This window comes from Arachis hypogaea, chromosome 1 (genome assembly GCF_003086295.3).
Source record: "Arachis hypogaea cultivar Tifrunner chromosome 1, arahy.Tifrunner.gnm2.J5K5, whole genome shotgun sequence".
Taxonomy (NCBI): domain Eukaryota; kingdom Viridiplantae; phylum Streptophyta; class Magnoliopsida; order Fabales; family Fabaceae; genus Arachis; species Arachis hypogaea.
Genome location: NC_092036.1, coordinates 74,642,669 through 74,662,819, shown reverse-complemented (window position 1 = coordinate 74,662,819; position 20,151 = coordinate 74,642,669). Strand labels below are relative to the sequence as shown.

Below are 20,151 nucleotides of genomic sequence, written 5' to 3'. Positions count from 1 at the left end.
GTGTAGGTGGTTAAGAATACCACTCCTTCGTAACTACTAGTAGTCGGTGCAAAGCTCGAACCCAAAATATACGCACAAAGAAAAACAGTGATCCGCAGTTTGTGTGCGTCCCCGAGATCAACACAGGGATCCTCAGTTCATGGGTTTTTCCGAGATCAACACACAACAAAATAGAGATCTTCAATTCGTGGGTTTTCCCAAGATTAATATACAACAAACATGATCCTCAGTTTGTGGGTTATCCCTGAGATCAATACACAACAAAATAGAGATCCTCAATTCATGGGTTTCCCCGAGATTAATACACAACAAACACGATCCTCAGTTTGTGGGTTATTGAATCCATCTCTTGATCAACCTCCTCAAAATCTTCAACCATGATATGCTTTGGAGGTTGTATATCCTCCTCAACATCAAATTCAAACTTCTTGGAAGGAGGCTCTATAACTTGAGGTTCCCATGGACTCTCAACATCTCCTAAGTCTTAAACTACTTCTTTCTCTTTGATAATTACGACTTCCTCCAATTGTTCTAATACAAAATTACATTGGTAGGAATTTCAGATAAGCGTATGAAGATGTTTGTCCCTTCCGTCTCTCTGCTTTCCTACTGTCTTCATCCAATCCTTCTTACTCCTTTCCATGGCAAGCTTATGCAAGGGTTTCACCGTTGTCAGTGGCTACCTCCCATCCTCTCAGTGGAAATGTTCAACGCACCCTGTCACGGCACGGCTATCCATCTGTTGGTTCTCAATCAGGCCGGAATAGAATCCAGTGATTCTTTTGCGTCTGTCACCAACGCCCCACCTTCAGGAGTTTGAAGCTCGTCACAGTCATTCAATCATTGAATCCTACTCAGAATACCACAGACAAGGTTAGACCTTCCGGATTCTCTTGAATGCCGCCATCAGTTCTAGCCTATACCACGAAGACTCTGATCTCACGGAATGGCTGGCTCGGTTGTCAGGCGAGCACTCGGTTGTCAGGCGATCAACCATGCATCGTGTATCAGGAATCCAAGAGATATTCACCCAATCTAAGGTAGAACGGAGGTGGTTGTCAGGCACACGTTCATAGGTGAGAATGATGATGAGTGTCACGGATCATCACATTCATCAAGTTGAAGAACAAGTGATATCTTGGAACAAGAACAAGCGGAATTGAATAGAAGAACAATAGTAATTGCATTAATACTCGAGGTACAGCAGAGCTCCACACCTTAATCTATGGTGTGTAGAAACTCCACCGTTGAAAATACATAAGAACAAGGTCTAGGCATGGCCGATTTCTGCATGTCCATGGAGTTTTGAAAAATCCAAACATCTCAGAAATAGATAGAGAGGTAGGAATTTATCGAACGAACCGCACTCCTTCGTATACGTCAGGAGTCCATTGATGAGAAGGGGCTGGGGAAAGCTTGAACCCAATTCCTACAGTGATGAATATAAGCGCAATTGAGATTCCTGGGGAGTTATACATTTGTGTATTGATAAGACCATTCACTATTTCTTGAAGCTCGATCTCTCCCCCGGATGAACCATAGAGCCAAGAGAAACCATGAACCAGAATAGAAGAGCTTGCCCCACCCATGAGTAAATATTTCGTAGTAGCCTCATTAGACCGTACATCTTTCTTGGTATATACAGAAAGTAGATAGGAGCATAGACTGAAACATTCTGGGCCAGCCTCTCAAAGAGGGTTCAATCATAAAAACATGATCAAAAGCTCCAAATACAATAGTAAAAGGTCCTATATATAGAGAACTAGTAGCCTAGGGTGTACAAAGATGAGTAAATGACATAAAAATCCACTTCCGGGTCCACTTGGTGTGTGCTTGGGCTGAGCATTGAAGCATTTTCGTGTAGAGACTCTTCTTGGAGTTAAACGCCAGCTTTTATGCCAGTTTGGGCGTTTAACTCCCATTCTTGTGCCAGTTCCGGCGTTTAACGCTGGGAATTCTGAGGGTGACTTTGAACGCCGGTTTGGGCCATCAAATCTTGGGCAAAGTATGGACTGTCATATATTGCTGGAAAGCCCAGGATGTCTACTTTACAACGCCGTTAAGAGCGCGCCAATTGGGCTTCTGTAGCTCCAGAAAATCCGCTTCGAGTGCAGGGAGGTCAGAATCCAACAGCATCTACAGTCTTTTTTAGTCTCTGAATCAGATTTTTGCTCAGGTCCCTCAATTTCAGCCAGAAAATACCTGAAATCACAGAAAAACACACAAACTCATAGTAAAGTCCAGAAAAGTGAATTTTAACTAAAAACTAATAAAAATATACTAAAAACTAACTAGATCATACTAAAAACATACTAAAAACAATGCCAAAAAGCGTACAAATTATCCGCTCATCACAACACCAAACTTAAATTGTTGCTTGTCCTCAAGCAACTGAAAATCAAACAAGATAAAAAGAAGAGAATATGCAATGAATTCCAAAAACATCTATGAAGATCAGTATTAATTAGATGAGCGGGGCCTTTAGCTTTTTGCCTCTGAACAGTTTTGGCATCTCACTCTATCCTTTGAAATTCAGAATGATTGGCTTCTGGTATGCGAAATTGTGATCAATACTTTTCACAACACAAATAATCCCCGGTGATGAATCCAAAAACTTGGTGTTCAATACCATGGCATAAACACAACTTCGCACAACTAACCAGCAAGTGTACTGGGTCGTCCAAGTAATAAACCTTACGCGAGTAAGGGTCGATCCCACAGAGATTGTTGGTATGAAGCAAGCTATGGTCACCTTGTAAATCTTAGTCAGGCAGCCTCAAATGGATATGAATGATGATATACGAAAACATAAAGATAAAGATAGAGATACTTATGTAATTCATTGGTAGGAATTTCAGATAAGCGTATGAAGATGCTTGTCCCTTCCGTCTCTCTGCTTTCCTACTGTCTTCATCCAATCCTTCTTACTCCTTTCCATGGCAAGCTTATGCAAGGGTTTCACCGTTGTCAGTGGCTACCTCCCATCCTCTCAGTGGAAATGTTCAACGCACCCTGTCACGGCACGGCTATCCATCTGTCGGTTCTCAATCAGGCCGGAATAGAATCCAGTGATTCTTTTGCGTCTGTCACTAACGCCCCATCTTCAGGAGTTTGAAGCTCGTCACAGTCATTCAATCATTGAATCCTACTCAGAATACCACAGACAGGGTTAGACCTTCCGGATTCTCTTGAATGCCACCATCAGTTCTAGCCTATACCACGAAGACTCTGATCTCACGGAATGGCTGGCTCGGTTGTCAGGCGAGCACTCAGTTGTCAGGCGATCAACCATGCATCGTGTATCAGGAATCCAAGAGATATTCACCCAATCTAAGGTAGAACGGAGGTGGTTGTCAGGCACACGTTCATAGGTGAGAATGATGATGAGTGTCACGGATCATCACATTCATCAAGTTGAAGAACAAGTGATATCTTGGAACAAGAACAAGCGGAATTGAATAGAAGAATAATAGTAATTGCATTAATACTCGAGGTACAGGAGAGCTCCACACCTTAATCTATGGTGTGTAGAAACTCTACCGTTGAAAATACATAAGAACAAGGTCTAGGCATGGCCGAATGGCCAGCCTCCCAAAGAGGGTTCAATCATAAAAACATGATCCAAAGCTCTAAATACAATAGTAAAAGGTCCTATATATAGAGAACTAGTAGCCTAGGGTGTACAGAGATGAGTAAATGACATAAAAATCCACTTCCGGGCCCACTTGGTGTGTGCTTGGGCTGAGCATTGAAGCATTTTCGTGTAGAGACTCTTCTTGGAGTTAAACGCCAGCTTTTATGCCCGTTTGGGCGTTTAACTCCCATTCTTGTGCCAGTTCCGGCGTTTAACGCTGGAAATTCTGAGGGTGACTTTGAACGCTGGTTTGGGCCATCAAATCTTGGGTAAAGTAGGGACTATCATATATTTCTGGAAAGCCCAGGATGTCTACTTTCCAACGCCGTTGAGAGCGCGCCAATTGGGCTTCTGAAGCTCCAGAAAATCCGCTTCGAGTGTAGGGAGGTTAGAATCCAACAGCATCTGCAGTCTTTTTTAGTCTCTGAATCAGATTTTTGCTCAGGTCCCTCAATTTCAGCCAGAAAATACCTGAAATCACAGAATAACACACAAACTCATAGTAAAGTACAAAAAAGTGAATTTTAACTAAAAACTAATAAAAATATACTAAAAACTAACTAGATCATACTAAAAACATACTAAAAATAATGCCAAAAAGCGTACAAATTATCCGCTCATCACAACACCAAACTTAAATTGTTGCTTGTCCTCAAGCAACTGAAAATCAAACAAGATAAAAAGAAGAGAATATGCAATGAATTCCAAAAACATCTATGAAGATCAGTATTAATTAGATGAGCGGGGCTTTTAGCTTTTTGCCTCTGAACAGTTTTGGCATCTCACTCTATCCTTTGAAATTCAGAATGATTGGCTTCTTTAGGAACTCAGAATCCAGATAGTGTCATTGATTCTCCTAGTTAAGTATGATGATTCTTGAACACAGCTACTTATTGAGTCTTGGCCGTGGCCCAAAGCACTCTGTCTTCCAGTATTACCACCGGATACATACATGCCACAGACACATAATTGGGTGAACCCTTTCAGATTGTGACTCAGCTTTGCTAGAGTCCCCAACTAGAGGTGTCCAGGGTTCTTAAGCACACTCTTTTTGCCTTGGATCACAACTTTATTTCTTTCTTTTTCTTTCTTTTTCTTTCTTTTTCTCTTTCTTTTCTCTTTCTTTTTCTTTTTCTCTTTTTTTTTCTTGTATTCACTGCTTTTTTCTTGCTTCAAGAATCATTTTTATGATTTTTCAGATCCTCAGTAACATGTCTCCTTTTTCATTATTCTTTCAAGAGCCAACATTCATGAACCACAAATTCAAAAGACATATACACTGTTTAAGCATACATTCAGAAAACAAAAGTATTGCCACCACATCAAGATAATTAAACTGTTATAAAATTCAAAATTCATGCAATTCTTCTCTTTTTCAATTAAGAACATTTTTTATTTAAGAGAGGTGATGGATTCATAGGACATTCATAACTTTAAGGCATAGACACTAAGACACTAATGACCACAAGACACAAACATAAATAAACATAAGCATAATTTTCGAAAAACAGAAAAATAAAGAACAAGGAAATTAAAGAACGGGTCCACCTTAGTGATGGCGGCTTGTTCTTCCTCTTGAAGATCCTATGGAGTGCTTGAGCTCCTCAATATCGCTTCCTTGTCTTTGTTGCTCCTCTCTCATGATTCTTTGATCTTCTCTAATTTCATGGAGGAGAACAGAGTGTTCTTGGTGCTCCACCCTTAGTTGTCCCAGGTTGGAACTCAATTCTCCTAGGGAGGTGTTTAGTTGCTCCCAATAGTTTTGTGGAGGAAAGTGCATCCCTTGAGGCATCTCAGGGATTTGATGATGAGAGGGGTCTCTTGTTTGCTCCATCCTCTTCTTAGTGATGGGCTTGTCCTCATCAATAGGGATGTCTCCCTCTATGTCAACTCCAACTGAATAACAGAGGTGACAAATGAGATGAGGAAAGGCTAACCTTGCCAAGGTAGAGGACTTGTCCGCCACCTTATAAAGTTCTTGGGATATCACCTCATGAACTTCTATTTCTTCTCCAATCATGATGCTATGGATCATGATAGCTCGGTCTATAGTAACTTCGGACCGGTTGCTAGTGGGAATGATTGAGCGTTGGATAAACTCCAACCATCCTCTAGCCACGGGTTTGAGGTCATGCCTTCTCAGTTGAACCGGCTTCCCTCTTGAATCTCTCTTCCACTGGGCGCCCTCTTCACATATGACTGTGAGGACTTGGTCCAACCTTTGATCAAAGTTGACCCTTCTAGTGTAAGGATGTTCATCTCCTTGCATCATGGGCAAGTTGAATGCCAACCTTACATTTTCCAGACTAAAATCCAAGTATTTCCCCCGAACCATAGTAAGCCAATTCTTTGGATCCGGGTTCACACTTTGGTCATGGTTCTTGGTGATCCATGCATTGGCATAGAACTCTTGAACCATTAAGATTCCGACTTGTTGAATGGAGTTGGTAAGAACTTCCCAACCTCTTCTTCGGATCTCATGTCGGATCTCCGGATATTCACTCTTTTTGAGTGAAAAAGGGACCTCGGGGATCACCTTCTTCAAGGCCACAACTTCATAGAAGTGGTCTTGATGCACTCTTGAGATGAATCTTTCCATCTCCCATGACTCGGAGGTGGAAGCTTTTGCCTTCCCTTTCCTCTTTTTAGAGGTTTCTCCGGCCTTGGATGCCATAAATGGTTATGGAAAAACAAAAAGCAATGCTTTTACCACACCAAACTTAAAAGGTTTGCTCGTCCTCGAGCAAAAGAAGAAAGAAGAGAGGAGAAGAAGAAGAAATGAGGAAGAAGGGAATGGCTTTGTGTTCGGCCAAAAAGGGGGAGAAGTGGTGGTTTGGTTGTGTGAAAATGAAGGAGTGAAGATGGGTTTATATAAGAGTGGGGGGGGCTCATGGTTCGGTCATGTATGGGTGGGTTTGGGAGGGAAAGTGGTTTGAATTTGAAGGGTGAGGTAGGTGGGGTTTTATGAAGGATGGATGTGAGTGGTGAAGAGAAAGATGGGATTTGATAGGTGAAGGGTTTTTGGGGAAGAGGTGTTGAGGTGATTGGTGAATGGGTGAAGAAGAGAGAGAGTGGTGGGGTAGGTGAGGATCCTGTGGGGTCCACAGATCCTGAGGTGTCAAGGAAAAGTCATCCCTGCACCAAGTGGCAAGCAAAAATGTGTTTTGAGCCAATTCTGGCGTTAAACGCCGGGCTGGTGCCCATTTCTGGCGTTTAACGCCGAATGCTTGCCCTTTTCTGGCGTTTAACGCCAGTCTGGTGCCCCTTTCTGGCGTTAAACGCCCAGAATGGTGCCAGACTGGGCGTTAAATGCCCAACAGCTAGCCTTACTGGCGTTTAAACGCCAGCACGCTCTCCTCCAGGGTGTGCTATTTTTCTTTCTATTTTTCATTCTGTTTTTGCTTTTTCAATTGATTTTGTGACTTCTCATGATCATCAACCTACAAAAGAACATAAAATAACAAAGGAAAATAGATAAAATATAACATTGGGTTGCCTCCCAACAAGCGCTTCTTTAATGTCAGTAGCTTGACAGAGGGCTCTCATGGAGCCTCAGAAATACTCAAAGCAATGTTGGAACCTCCCAACACCAAACTTAGAGTTTGAATGTGGGGGTTCAACACCAAACTTAGAAGTTGGTTGTGGCCTCCCAACACCAAACTTAGAGTTTGACTGTGGGGGCTCTGTGTGGCTCTGTTTTGAGAGAAGCTCTTCATGCTTCCTCTCCATGATGACAGAGGGATATCCTTGAGCCTTAAACACAAAGGATTCTTCATTCACTTGAATGATCAATTCTCCTCTATCAACATCAATCACAGCCCTTGCTGTGGCTAGGAAGGGTCTGCCAAGGATGATGGATTCATCCATGCACTTTCCAGTCTCTAGGACTATGAAATCAGCAGGGATGTAATGGTCTTCAACTTTTACCAGAACATCCTCTACAAGTCCATAGGCTTGTTTTCTTGAATTGTCTGCCATCTCTAGTGAGATTTTTGCAGCTTGCACCTCAAAGATCCCTAACTTCTCCATTACAGAGAGAGGCATGAGGTTTACACTTGACCCTAAGTCACACAAGGCCTTCTTTAATGTCATGGTGCCTATGGTACAAGGTATTGAAAACTTCCCAGGATCCTGTCTCTTTTGAGGCAGTTTCTGGCTAGACAAGTCATCCAGTTCCTTGGTGAGCAAAGGGGGTTCATCTTCCCAAGTCTCATTTCCAAATAACTTGTCATTTAGCTTCATGATTGCTCCAAGGTATTTAGCAACTTGCTCTTCAGTGACATACTCATCCTCTTCAGAGGAAGAATACTCATCAGAGCTCATGAATGGCAGAAGTAAGTCCAATGGAACCTCTATGGTCTCATTTTGAGCCTCAGATTCCCATGGTTCCTCATTGGGGGACTCATTGGAGGCCAGTGGACGTCCATTGAGGTCTTCCTCAGTGGCGTTCACTGCCTCTTCCTCCTCTCCAAATTCGGCCATGTTGATGGCTTTGCACTCTCCTTTTGGATTTTCTTCTGTATTGCTTGGAAGAGTACTAGGAGGGAGTTCAGTAATTTTCTTGCTCAGCTGACCCACTTGTGCCTCCAAATTTCTAATGAAGGACCTTGTTTCAGTCATGAAACTTTGAGTGGTTTTGATTAGATCAGAGACCATGGTTGCTAAGTCAGAGGTATTCTGCTTAGAACTCTCTGTCTGTTGCTGAGAAGATGATGGAAAAGGCTTGCTATTGCTAAACCTGTTTCTTCCACCATTATTGTTGTTGAAACCTTGTTGAGGTCTCTGTTGATCCTTTCATGAGAGATTTGGATGATTTCTCCATGAAGGATTATAGGTGTTTCCATAGGGTTCTCCCATGTAATTCACCTCTTCCATTGAAGGGTTCTCAGGATCATAAGCTTCTTCTTCAGATGAAGCTTCCTTAGTACTGCTTGGTGCATTTTGCATTCCAGACAGACTTTGAGAAATCATATTGACCTGTTGAGTCAATATTTTGTTCTGAGCCAATATGGCATTCAGAGTGTCAATCTCAAGAACTCCTTTCTTCTGACTAGTCCCATTGTTCACAGGATTCCTTTCAGAAGTGTACATGAATTGGTTATTTGCAACCATTTCAATCAACTCTTGAGCTTCTGTAGGCATCTTCTTCAGATGAAGAGATCCTCCAGCAGAGCTATCCAAAGACATCTTGGATAGTTCAGAGAGACCATCATAGAAAATTCCAATGATGCTCCATTCAGAAAGCATATCAGTGGGACACTTTCTGATTAATTGTTTGTATCTTTCCCAAGCTTCATAGAGGGATTCTCCTTCCTTCTGTCTGAAGGTTTGGACTTCCACTCTAAGCTTACTCAATTTTTGAGGTGGAAAGAACTTTGCCAAGAAGGCATTGACTAGCTTTTCCCAAGAGTTCAGGCTTTCTTTAGGTTGTGAGTCCAACCATATTCTAGCTCTGTCTCTTACAGCAAAAGGGAATAGCATAAGTCTGTAGACCTCAGGGTCAACCCCATTAGTCTTGACAGTGTCACAGATTTGCAAGAACTCAGCTAAAAACTGATGAGGATCTTCCAATGGAAGTCCATGGAACTTGCAATTCTGTTGCATTAGAGAAACTAATTGAGGCTTAAGCTCAAAGTTGTTTGTTCCAATGGCAGGGATAGAGATGCTTCTCCCATAGAAGTCGGGAGTAGGTGCAGTAAAGTCACCCAACACCTTCCTTGCATTGTTGGCATTGTTGTTGTTTTCGGCTGCCATGGGTTCTTCTTCTTTGAAGATTTCTGTTAGGTCCTCTACAGAGAGTTGCGCCTTGGCTTCTCTTAGCTTTCGCTTCAAGGTCCTTTCAGGTTCAGGATCAGCCTCAAAAAGAATGCTTTTGTCCTTGCTCCTGCTCATAAGAAAGAGAAGAGAACAAGAAAATGTGGAATCCTGTATGTCACAGTATAGAGATTCCTTGAGGTGTCAGAGGAAAAGAAAAATAGAAGGCAGAAGTAGAAAATTCGAACTTATCAAAGAAGATGGAGTTCGAATTTTGCATTAAGGAATAGTGTTAGTCCATAAATAGAAGGATGTGAGAAGAGGGGAAGTAATTTTCGAAAATCAAGTAAAAGATTTTGAAAACATTTTGAAAAACACTAATTGATTTTCGAAAATAAAAGTGGGAAAGAAATCAAGTGATTTTTTGAAAAAGAATTTGAAATTAGAAATCAAAAAGATTTGATTGAAAGTTATTTTGAAAAAGATGTGGTTAAGAAGATATGATTGGTTTTAAAAAGATGTGATTGAGAAGATATGATTTGAAAAACATTTTTAAAAAAAAATTTGATTTTGAAAATTAATGACTTGGCTATCAAGAAAAGATATGATTCAAACATTAAACCTTTCTCAACAGAAAAGGCAACATACTTGAAATGTTGAATCAAATCATTAATTGATAGCAAGTATCTTTGAAAATAGAAAGAAATTGAATTTGAAAAAGATTTGATTGAAAAGATATGATTTGAAAAAGATTTGATTTTGAAAAGATTTTGAAAACTTGAAAAAAATTTGCATTGAAAACAAAATCTTCCCTCTTGTGCCATCCTGGCGTTAAACGCCCAGAATGGTGCACATTCTGGCGTTTAACGCCCAAAACTCTACCCTTTTGGGCGTTAAACGCCCAACCAGGCACCCTGGCTGGCGTTTAAACGCCAGTCTGTCCTTCTTCACTGGGCGTTTTGAACGCCCAGCTTTTTCTGTGTAATTCCTCTGCTGTATGTTCTGAATCTTCAATTCTCTGTATTATTGACTTGAAAAGACACAAATTAAAAATATTTTTTGGATTTTTAATAGCGAGGAATAATCAAAATGCAACTAAAATCAAATAATAATGCATACAAGACACCAAACTTAGCAATTTGTATACTACTGACACTAATGAGAATGCATATGAGACACATAAACACTCAAGTCAAGAGGAATTAAAGATCAGAGTAATGAAATCATCAAGAACATCTTGAAGATCACTAAGACACATGAATGAATGCAAGAAAAACAGAAACATGCAATTGACACCAAACTTAAAATGAGAATAGAGTCTCAACAAGAAAAATATTTTTGGTTTTTATGATTTTGTAAATTTTTTTTTTGTGCTTTTTCGAAAATTAAGTGGAAAAAGAAAATAAAGATATCAAAATTCTTAATGAGAATTCCAGGAATCATGCAATGTTTAGTCTAAGACTCCGGTCCAGGAATTAGACATGGCTTCACAGCCAGCCAAGCTTTCAAAGAAAGCTTCGGTCCAAAACACTAGACATGGCCAATGGCCAGCCAAGCCTTAGCAGATCACTGCTCCAACAGCAAGATTGATAGAAATCAACAAGCTCTTGTGATGATAAGTTGAAACCTCGGTCCAATAAAATTAGACATGGCTTCATAGCCAGCCAGACTTCAACAGATCATCTTGAAACTCTAGAATTCATTCTTAAGAACTCTGAAGAAAAATACCTAATCTAAGCAACAAGATGAACCGTCAATTGTCCATACTCGAACAATCCCCGGCAACGGCGCCAAAAACTTGGTATGCGAAATTGTGATTAATACTTTTCACAACACAAATAATCCCCGGTGATGAATCCAAAAACTTGGTGTTCAATACCATGGCATAAACATAACTTCGCACAACTAACCAGCAAGTGTACTGGGTCGTCCAAGTAATAAACCTTACGCGAGTAAGGGTCGATCCCACAGAGATTGTTGGTATGAAGCAAGCTATGGTCACCTTGTAAATCTTAGTCAGGCAAACTCAAATGGATATGGGTGATATACGAATAAAACATAAAGATAAAAATAGAGATACTTATGTAATTCATTGGTAGGAATTTTAGATAAGCGTATGAAGATGCTTGTCCCTTCCGTCTCTCTGCTTTCCTACTGTCTTCATCCAATCCTTCTTACTCCTTTCCATGGCAAGCTTATGCAAGGGTTTCACCGTTGTCAGTGGCTACCTCCCATCCTCTCAGTGGAAATGTTCAACGCACCCTGTCATGGCACGGCTATCCATCTGTCGGTTCTCAATCAGGCCGGAATAGAATCCAGTGATTCTTTTGCGTCTGTCACCAACGCCCCGCCTTCAGGAGTTTGAAGCTCGTCACAGTCATTCAATCATTGAATCCTACTCAGAATACCACAGACAAGGTTAGACCTTCCAGATTCTCTTGAATGCCGCCATCAGTTCTAGCCTATACCACGAAGACTCTGATCTCACGGAATGGCTGGCTCGGTTGTCAGGCGAGCACTCGGTTGTCAGGCGATCAACCATGCATCGTGTATCAGGAATCCAAGAGATATTCACCCAATCTAAGGTAGAACGGAGGTGGTTGTCAGGCACACGTTCATAGGTGAGAATGATGATGAGTGTCACGGATATTCACATTCATCAAGTTGAAGAACAAGTGATATCTTGGAACAAGAACAAGCGAAATTGAATAGAAGAACAATAGTAATTGCATTAATACTCGAGGTACAGCAGAGCTCCACACCTTAATCTATGCTGTGTAGAAACTCCACCGTTGAAAATACATAAGAACAAGGTCTAGGCATGGCCGAATGGCCAGCCTCCCAAAGAGGGTTCAATCATAAAAACATGATCAAAAGCTCCAAATACAATAGTAAAAGGTCCTATATATAGAGAACTAGTAGCCTAGGGTGTACAGAGATGAGTAAATGACATAAAAATCCACTTTCGGGCCCACTTGGTATGTGCTTGGGCTGAGCATTGAAGCATTTTCGTGTAGAGACTCTTCTTGGAGTTAAACACCAGCTTTTATGCCAGTTTGGGCGTTTAACTCCCATTCTTGTGCCAGTTCCGGCGTTTAACGCTGGGAATTCTGAGGGTGACTTTGAACGCCAGTTTGGGCCATCAAATCTTGGGAAAAGTATGAACTGTCATATATTGCTGAAAAGCCCAGGATGTCTACTTTCCAACGCCGTTAAGAGCGCGCCAATTGGGCTTCTGTAGCTCCAGAAAATCCGCTTCGAGTGCAGGGAGGTCAGAATCCAACAGCATCTGCAGTCCTTTTTAGTCTCTGAATCAGATTTTTGCTCAGGTCCCTCAATTTCAGCCAGAAAATACCTGAAATCACAGAAAAACACACAAACTCATAGTAAAGTCCAGAAAAGTGAATTTTAACTAAAAACTAATAAAAATATACTAAAAACTAACTAGATCATACTAAAAACATACTAAAAACAATGCCAAAAAGCGTACAAATTATCCGCTCATCAGTTATGAAAAAGTAGTTTTGGGGTTTTTGTGATAAGAGACAAGTAATGTAAATAACAAGGAAATAAAATGACAACTAAGAAAGGTCCTAGCAAGGATTGAGAATTGGAATTCCTATCCTCATTATCATAATCAATTGTGATGGTAATTGCCCTTATGGGTTCTCTCTTTCTCAACAATTCACCAGCCATTTTCTTAACAATTATTAAACAAACAATTCTCAATCAATCAGATATTCACAATTCATAATAATTAACAAATCAATCATACTCCGCAATTCCCACGTAATCTATCAATCCAACTCAAATCACATCAATTCATAATTACTTTTTACATATCATAGAATCCTCTCAAAATTAAACTCAATCAACTAGTAATCCCAAAAATCAGCCTTCTATAATTTTAGTTATTTTATAGTCATTTACACTTTAGCAAAGTTACTATTTTGTTTTAAAAATCAGATTTCAAGAAACAATTCAATAATCAAACTTCAATCATTTAACTGTTCTCAAAATCAATTCTAGTTAATCATAAATTAACATTAACAGCTATCAGAACACCATCAATCCAAACTCAATTCCTCCATTATCAAAACGTCAGATTTTAAATAATTAACTCATCATATTTCAATTTAATATCAAATAAATCTCCATTCAAAGCCACATTTCAACCAATTCTCATCAATTAGTCACAACTCAACAAATTTTCATTATGACTAACTAATAATCAGAATTTTTAGCATTCCCAAATAATCAAGAAGTCAAACACATACTCATTAAATTTAATCATAAGTCCAACTTAAACTTATCATTCAGTCATTCCAAACAATCACAAATTATTTACAATTATCCACTAGACTTTCATGGCATTCATAAATTAAACAGTTAATTTCAAATTAAAATCCCCTACCTTAACTTTCAAATTTTGCAGAAACTAAATTGAAGGCGTGGTTGCGACGTGACGATTGGCTGAGCTGCAACCAGCAGCGCAACAACTTCATTCTTTCGAACACAACCAACGACACCTACCTCCAATGGCGGCAGCAGCAGAGTAATTCACAATAACAGGTTTATTTAACATAAATACTTTAACAACAACCTTCATAGTAGCAACAGAATAACAGAAATAGGGATAAAACTCACCAGGACAGTGGCAGCTCCAACGATAGTTCTCCGGCGACCAAAACGGCGATAACGACAGCGGACAGCTCAACGACAGCACGGAGGTACGTCGGCGAGGTGGCAACACTGCTTTTTCTCCCTCACAAACTTGTCTCTTTCTTCTCCTCCTCTGCTCACGATTTACGGTGGCGGCAAAAGCTTCATTGACGGTGACAAAGCAGTAGTGAGGGAACGGCGATGTCTGATGGCGAGCTTGGTAGCGACCAGGCGTGACATGGCTGTCGGCGTCCTCTCTTCCAACGCGTTTCCCGTAGTAGCAGCTCTCTGTTTCAACGTCTCTCTCTCTTCTGTGATGGCTTAGCGGTGACGCAATGGCGGTGGCGAGGCAGCTAGACAGCGGCAGCAGCGTGGCTCATCCTCTCTTCTAATCGCAGCTCTGTCCTTCTCTTTTTGGTTCTCTTTTTTTTCTTTCTTTCCTTTTATTGCTACGTTATGTTTGAGAAAAGGGGAAGTGTGTATGCATCTAGGGAGAAAGGGGGTGGGTGTAACACCCTAACTTTTAGCACCTCATGATCATACCAAAACTAAGATATTACTAACCTAATTCTTTTTTTATCTATTTAATATTGAGCCTTTACGCGTAAATCTGTCGATGGTTTTACTAAAACTTGTAACTTTTCCAACGAGAACAAACAACACATATTCACATACTTAATATTAATAATACATTGTAGTATTACATACAAAAGCAATTACAGAACCTACCCCTCTGAATAAAACTCTAACTAACAAGGCGAGGGAAAAATAAATTCTAACAACTCAACTCGTGAATATAATCTTCTATGCTCTTATAGCTTCGCACTAAACCTTCGCACCTGTAGCTGAAATGGGTGAAAATAGGGGGTAAGAACTGGGGAGTTCTTAGTAAGGTCGAGGCATGTAGTAATACTCATTTTAATACTATAGCCAACAACAATGGGCAATAGAATACATTTAGACTTAACAAATAAAGGACACAGAAATCAAGCAATCATATAGCACACCCACAATCACAAGAAATACACTTACAAACATATATGTTCAAACAAGTATAATGCATGTCTAGTCTTATACAACCATGAGCTTCATGTGTCGGTTTGTTACCTGATTTCCGATACTAGTCCTGAGATAAGGGTTTCGTACCACCATCCTTATCTCAGCTAACATTCCCTCCATGAGCGTTACGCATCGCCATCCTCATGGGAGAACCTTCCTTTCGATCTCTAGTGAGCATTACGCATCGCCGTCCTCACTGAGCCGTCCTTACAGTATCAAGTGAGCGTTACGCATTGCCATCCACACTAGACACTTGACATTAAGGTCCAAACAACACTCAATTTCTTTTTAATCTTTGCTCTCTACTCTACTGCGGTAGAGATCCCTTTAATTAATATCCTCTTTTCTTTTATGTGCTCTGCTCTTTGATAAACCACTATTTTATGGTTTATCTTATGCTCAATTGAGTGGTTTTTATCAAATCTTCACCCACTTATTCATACTATTTGCATGGTTTTACTATTCCTTCCTCATTTTATGATATATGTGAAAACATGTTTCCTATGCTTTAAAAATATTAAATTTAATCATCTCTTATTACCATTTGATACCATGATATGTTTGTTAAGTGTTTTTAGAGATTACAGGGTAGGAATGGCTTAGAGGATAGAAAGGAAGCATGCAAAAGTGGAAGAAATACAAGAAGTTGAAGGAACTGCAAAGCTGCCAGCCTGACCCTCTCGTACTAAAACGGTCATAACTTGAGCTACAGAGGTCCAAACGATGAGGTTCTAGTTGCATTGGAAAGATAACGTTCGGGGCTTCGATTTGATATATAATTTGCCATAGTTGCCGTACAGCTAGGCGATGCAAACGCGTGCTCCACGCGGACGTGTTGCAGTGACGAAAATCAGCGTAGCAGATTTCGCTCCCAGCGATTTCTGGGCTATTTTCGGCCCAGTTTCAAGTCCAGAAAACACAGATTAAATGCAGCAAAGTAGAGGAATGAAGAGAGATGACTCATAACACACTTTTCATAATTTAGATGTAGTTTTTAGAGAGAGAGGTTCTCTCGTCTCTCTTAGGATTTAGGATTAGGATTCCTCTTAAAGGAATTAGAATTTCATCTTCCTCAATTTTCAGGTTCAATGTTCCTTTTATTTATCTTTTCAATCTAATTTATGAACCTTTCCATGTTATAATTGATATCTTCGTTTAATATAATTTGAGGTATTTCAGAATTATGATTGCTTTCCTTTATTTATATAAATAATTTAGATTTTTCCCTTTTGGCTTTGGTTGATTAATTGGTGACTCTTGAGTTGTCAAACTCATTGTGATTGATAATTGTTGTCCTTGCTGATTGATTTAGATTCCTATAACTCTAGTCTTTCCTTAGGAGTTGACTAGGACTTTAGGTGTTAAATTGATTTATCTACTTGACTTACCTTCATAGTTAGAGGTTAACTTAGTGGTAGCAAAAATATAATTCTCATCACCATTGATAAGGATAACTAGGATAGAACTTCCAGTTTTCATACCTTGCCAAGAGTTTTCTCATTATTAATTTATTTCCTGCAATTTATTTCTCTTGTTCAAACCTTTTCAAAAACCCAAAAATACTGTTTTCCATAACCAATAATAAATCATACCTCCCTGCAATTCCTTGAGAAGACGACCCGATGTTTGAATACTTCGGTTTATAAATTTTATTGGGTTTGTTACTTGTGACAACCAAAAGTTTGCACGAAAGGATTTTCTGTTGGTTTAGACGCTATACTTACAACGCGATTATATTTGTGAAAATCTTTTACCAACAGGAAAACCGTTCGTCACTCTCCTATGGCAGAAATTCGTTAGATTCTTTTAATCTTTATTCTCTACTCTCTTGTGGCAGAGATTCCTTTAATTAATACATTCTTTTCTCTTATGTTCTCTGCTCTCATATAGCAGAGGTTCTTTAGTTTCTTTTATTCTTTTATTCTCTATTATGTATTGAATTATATTTCAACTTAACTCAGCAATTTTTGTCTAAGTTTGGCTTCCAGTGCCATAACCTCTGTAAGTAACCTCTGTCTTACAGGTGCGACTCTCTTGAGTCGATGTATGCAAACATAACCTCTGTAAGCAACCTCTATTCTTACAGGTACGGCCATCCTCTGGATTGGCCGATGTATCTCTGGAAAATAAATCTCGGTGGACTCACCACCATATCTCTGCTTATCTCATTTTCTTTTTTTCTCTTTCTTTCTTCTCTTTTCTTATCATTCTATAATACAAATTATCTTCGTGTTATTCCCTCGCCTTTTTCTAAGTGTCATGTGGAAAGAGAATCAAAGATTTTTAATTTAGATTTGCCTTTCAAAAACTTTTAGGACAATTTACTACTTACCCTTTTAGTATATCATAAATAAAATAATATCTTTTAAACAAAATACTAATATATAATATATTTCAAAAATACTTTCATAATAATCTTAATAAAACAATAACAATAATAATGATTTTCTTTATTACCCAAAACTTATAATCTTATTACTCAAAACTTATTAACTTATTAAGCTTTATTATTACTTTTTATAAATCATTCCGTATCTCTAAGCTTTCTAAAATATTTATATTCTTACACCAATATATTTTATAATTTATTAAAATATTCTTACATATAATATAATGACCAAAATAACCTTGCATCTTTTATAAAATACCTGATAAACCCCGTTTTGATGATTTATCTTGTATTGATTTTAAGAGCTTTTATCACCTTTTACCCACATTTATTCAATGAAATAGCATGGTTTTGTGATTGTCTCCTTATTTGTGCTTAGATGTGAAAACATACTTTTCAACCCTTAATTTGATGATTTTAATCTCCCTTTGATTCCACTAGATGCCTTGATATGTTTGTTAGTGATTTCAGATTGAAAAGGCTAGGAATGGATCAAAGGAGTGAAGAGGGAAAGCATGCAAAGTAAAGAAATCATGAAAAGTCAAAGAAGTTGAACTCGTCCATGGACGCGCCCGCGCACCTGGCGCTTGCGCGCACCTGCGAATCACCCCATGGACGCGTACGCGTGCTGTGCGCGTACGCGTCGGTGCTGGTTTATGATTTTTAATGAAAATGTGACCAACGAATTCTCAAGGGTGGTGGGGCCCAATTCCAACCAACTTTGGCGCCAAAGATGCTATTTAAAGCCAAGGATTGAAGAGCAAAAGGAGATTAGTTCATTACACACTCATTAGGATTAGTTTAGAAGTAGTTTCTAGAGAGAGAAGCTCTCACTTCTCTCTAGGATTAGGATTAGGATTAGGTTTAGTTCTTAGATCTAGGTTTTAATCTTTGCTTTCTTCTACTTCTATCTCTCAATTCTTTGTTGCTACATTCATCTTCTTCTACTCTTTTGTTGTAATTTCCTTTATGTTGTTCTTATATTTTGTTGTAAATCTAGTATTGTTCCTTCTACATTCTTCCAATTCAATAAGAGGTAATTCATACTAAATGTGTCCTCTTTGCTTTTCTATTGTTGATCTCTTGTTTTTGTAGTTAGATCTCTCTTTAATTCTTGAATTTAATAATGTTTACTTCTATTGCACTTTATGTGTTTACTGAAATGTCTCTTTTAGTTTTAGTGTAGATTTTGTTCCTCTTGACCTAGATAGAGTAATTAGTGACACTTGAGTTATCTAATTCCTTTGTTGATTGATAATTGGAGAGATTGCTAATTGGTTTGGAGTGCACTAAAGCTAGTCTTTCCTTGGGAGTTGGCAAGGACTTGTGGCTCAAGTCAATTCATCCACTTGACTTTCCTTTATTTAGCAAGGGTTAACTAAGTGGTAGCAATGAACAATTCTCATCACAATTGAGAAGGATAACTAGGATAGGACTTCTAATTTTCATACCTTGCCAAGAGCCTTTTATAGTTGTTAGTTTGTTTTCGTTGCCATTTACTTTCATGCCTTTTATCAAAACCCCAAAACAACTCAAACCAATAACAAGACACTTTATTATAATTCCTAGGGAGAACGACCCGAGGTTTAAATACTTCAGTTTATAAATTTAGGGGTTTGTTTTAGTGACAAACAACTTTTTGTATGAAAAATTTATTGTTTGGTTTAGGAACTATACTTGCAACGAGAATTCATTTGTGAAATTCTAAACCATCAAAAATCTAATCATCAAAATGGCGTCGTTGCCGGGGAATTGCAATGGTGTTATGTTATTGGTTATTGTATATATGCGAATAGTGTGAATATCTTGCTTTTTGCTTTATTTGCTAGTTGTAGAATTTTATTTCTCTTATTTTCCATTATCTTTTGATTTTTATTTTCTCTTTCCATTATGAATTCTCATTTTGGCTATGAGTGTGATTACAACTATGTTGTAGGTGATGAGGACTATAATGGAGATGTGTATCAAGGATGGGACAACCAAAGGTGGGAGGAGCCATATGCATATGATCAATCTTCTTGGCAACAACCTCCACCAATGCACTATGAAGAAGAGCCATTCTATGATGCATACCAATCAAATGGCTATGGTGAATCTCCTTGTGACTTTCAAGAACCACCACCATATGCCTATGATCCATACCCTCAACAAAATTCTCAACCATACTCACAAGCCCCTTCTTACCAACCACTTTCATATGACCCTAATCCATATCCATCACACCAACCAACTTTTGAGCCATATGAGCCATATATGGAACCACCACAATATCAACCCTTTCAAGAGCCACCTCCTCCATATTATTACCAAGATGAACCACCTCCAATATATGAAAATTTCCAACCACAAGATGAATACTACTTTCCATCACAACCTCCCATGGAAGAATACTCATGTCCTTCAATCCAAGAGCCCTATGGTCCTACTCATGATATCCAAGAGGAACAAGAGTCAAGGGATCATCTCAAGGAAGCATTGGATCAATTTCAAGCAACCATGGAGTGTGTTGTGCAACAAGTGGAAAGAGTGGAGAATATTGAACCACCACAACTCTACCAAGAAGAACCATCTTCCTACTATGAACCCTTCCCCCAAAATGATGAATCCTTCCATCCACCCCATCCTCTAATGGATGAAACCCTTGGTGTTCTTG

General features: G+C 39.1%; 1 non-coding gene across 1 annotated transcript; it reads left to right on the top strand.

Annotated features, from left to right (window-relative positions):
* The first annotated feature begins 8,875 nt into the window (after positions 1-8,875).
* On the top strand, positions 8,876-8,983 carry LOC112713623 (small nucleolar RNA R71). Its single transcript, XR_003158598.1, has one exon. It is a non-coding gene; the product is annotated as a small nucleolar RNA R71 (small nucleolar RNA).
* The last annotated feature ends 11,168 nt before the right edge of the window (positions 8,984-20,151 follow it).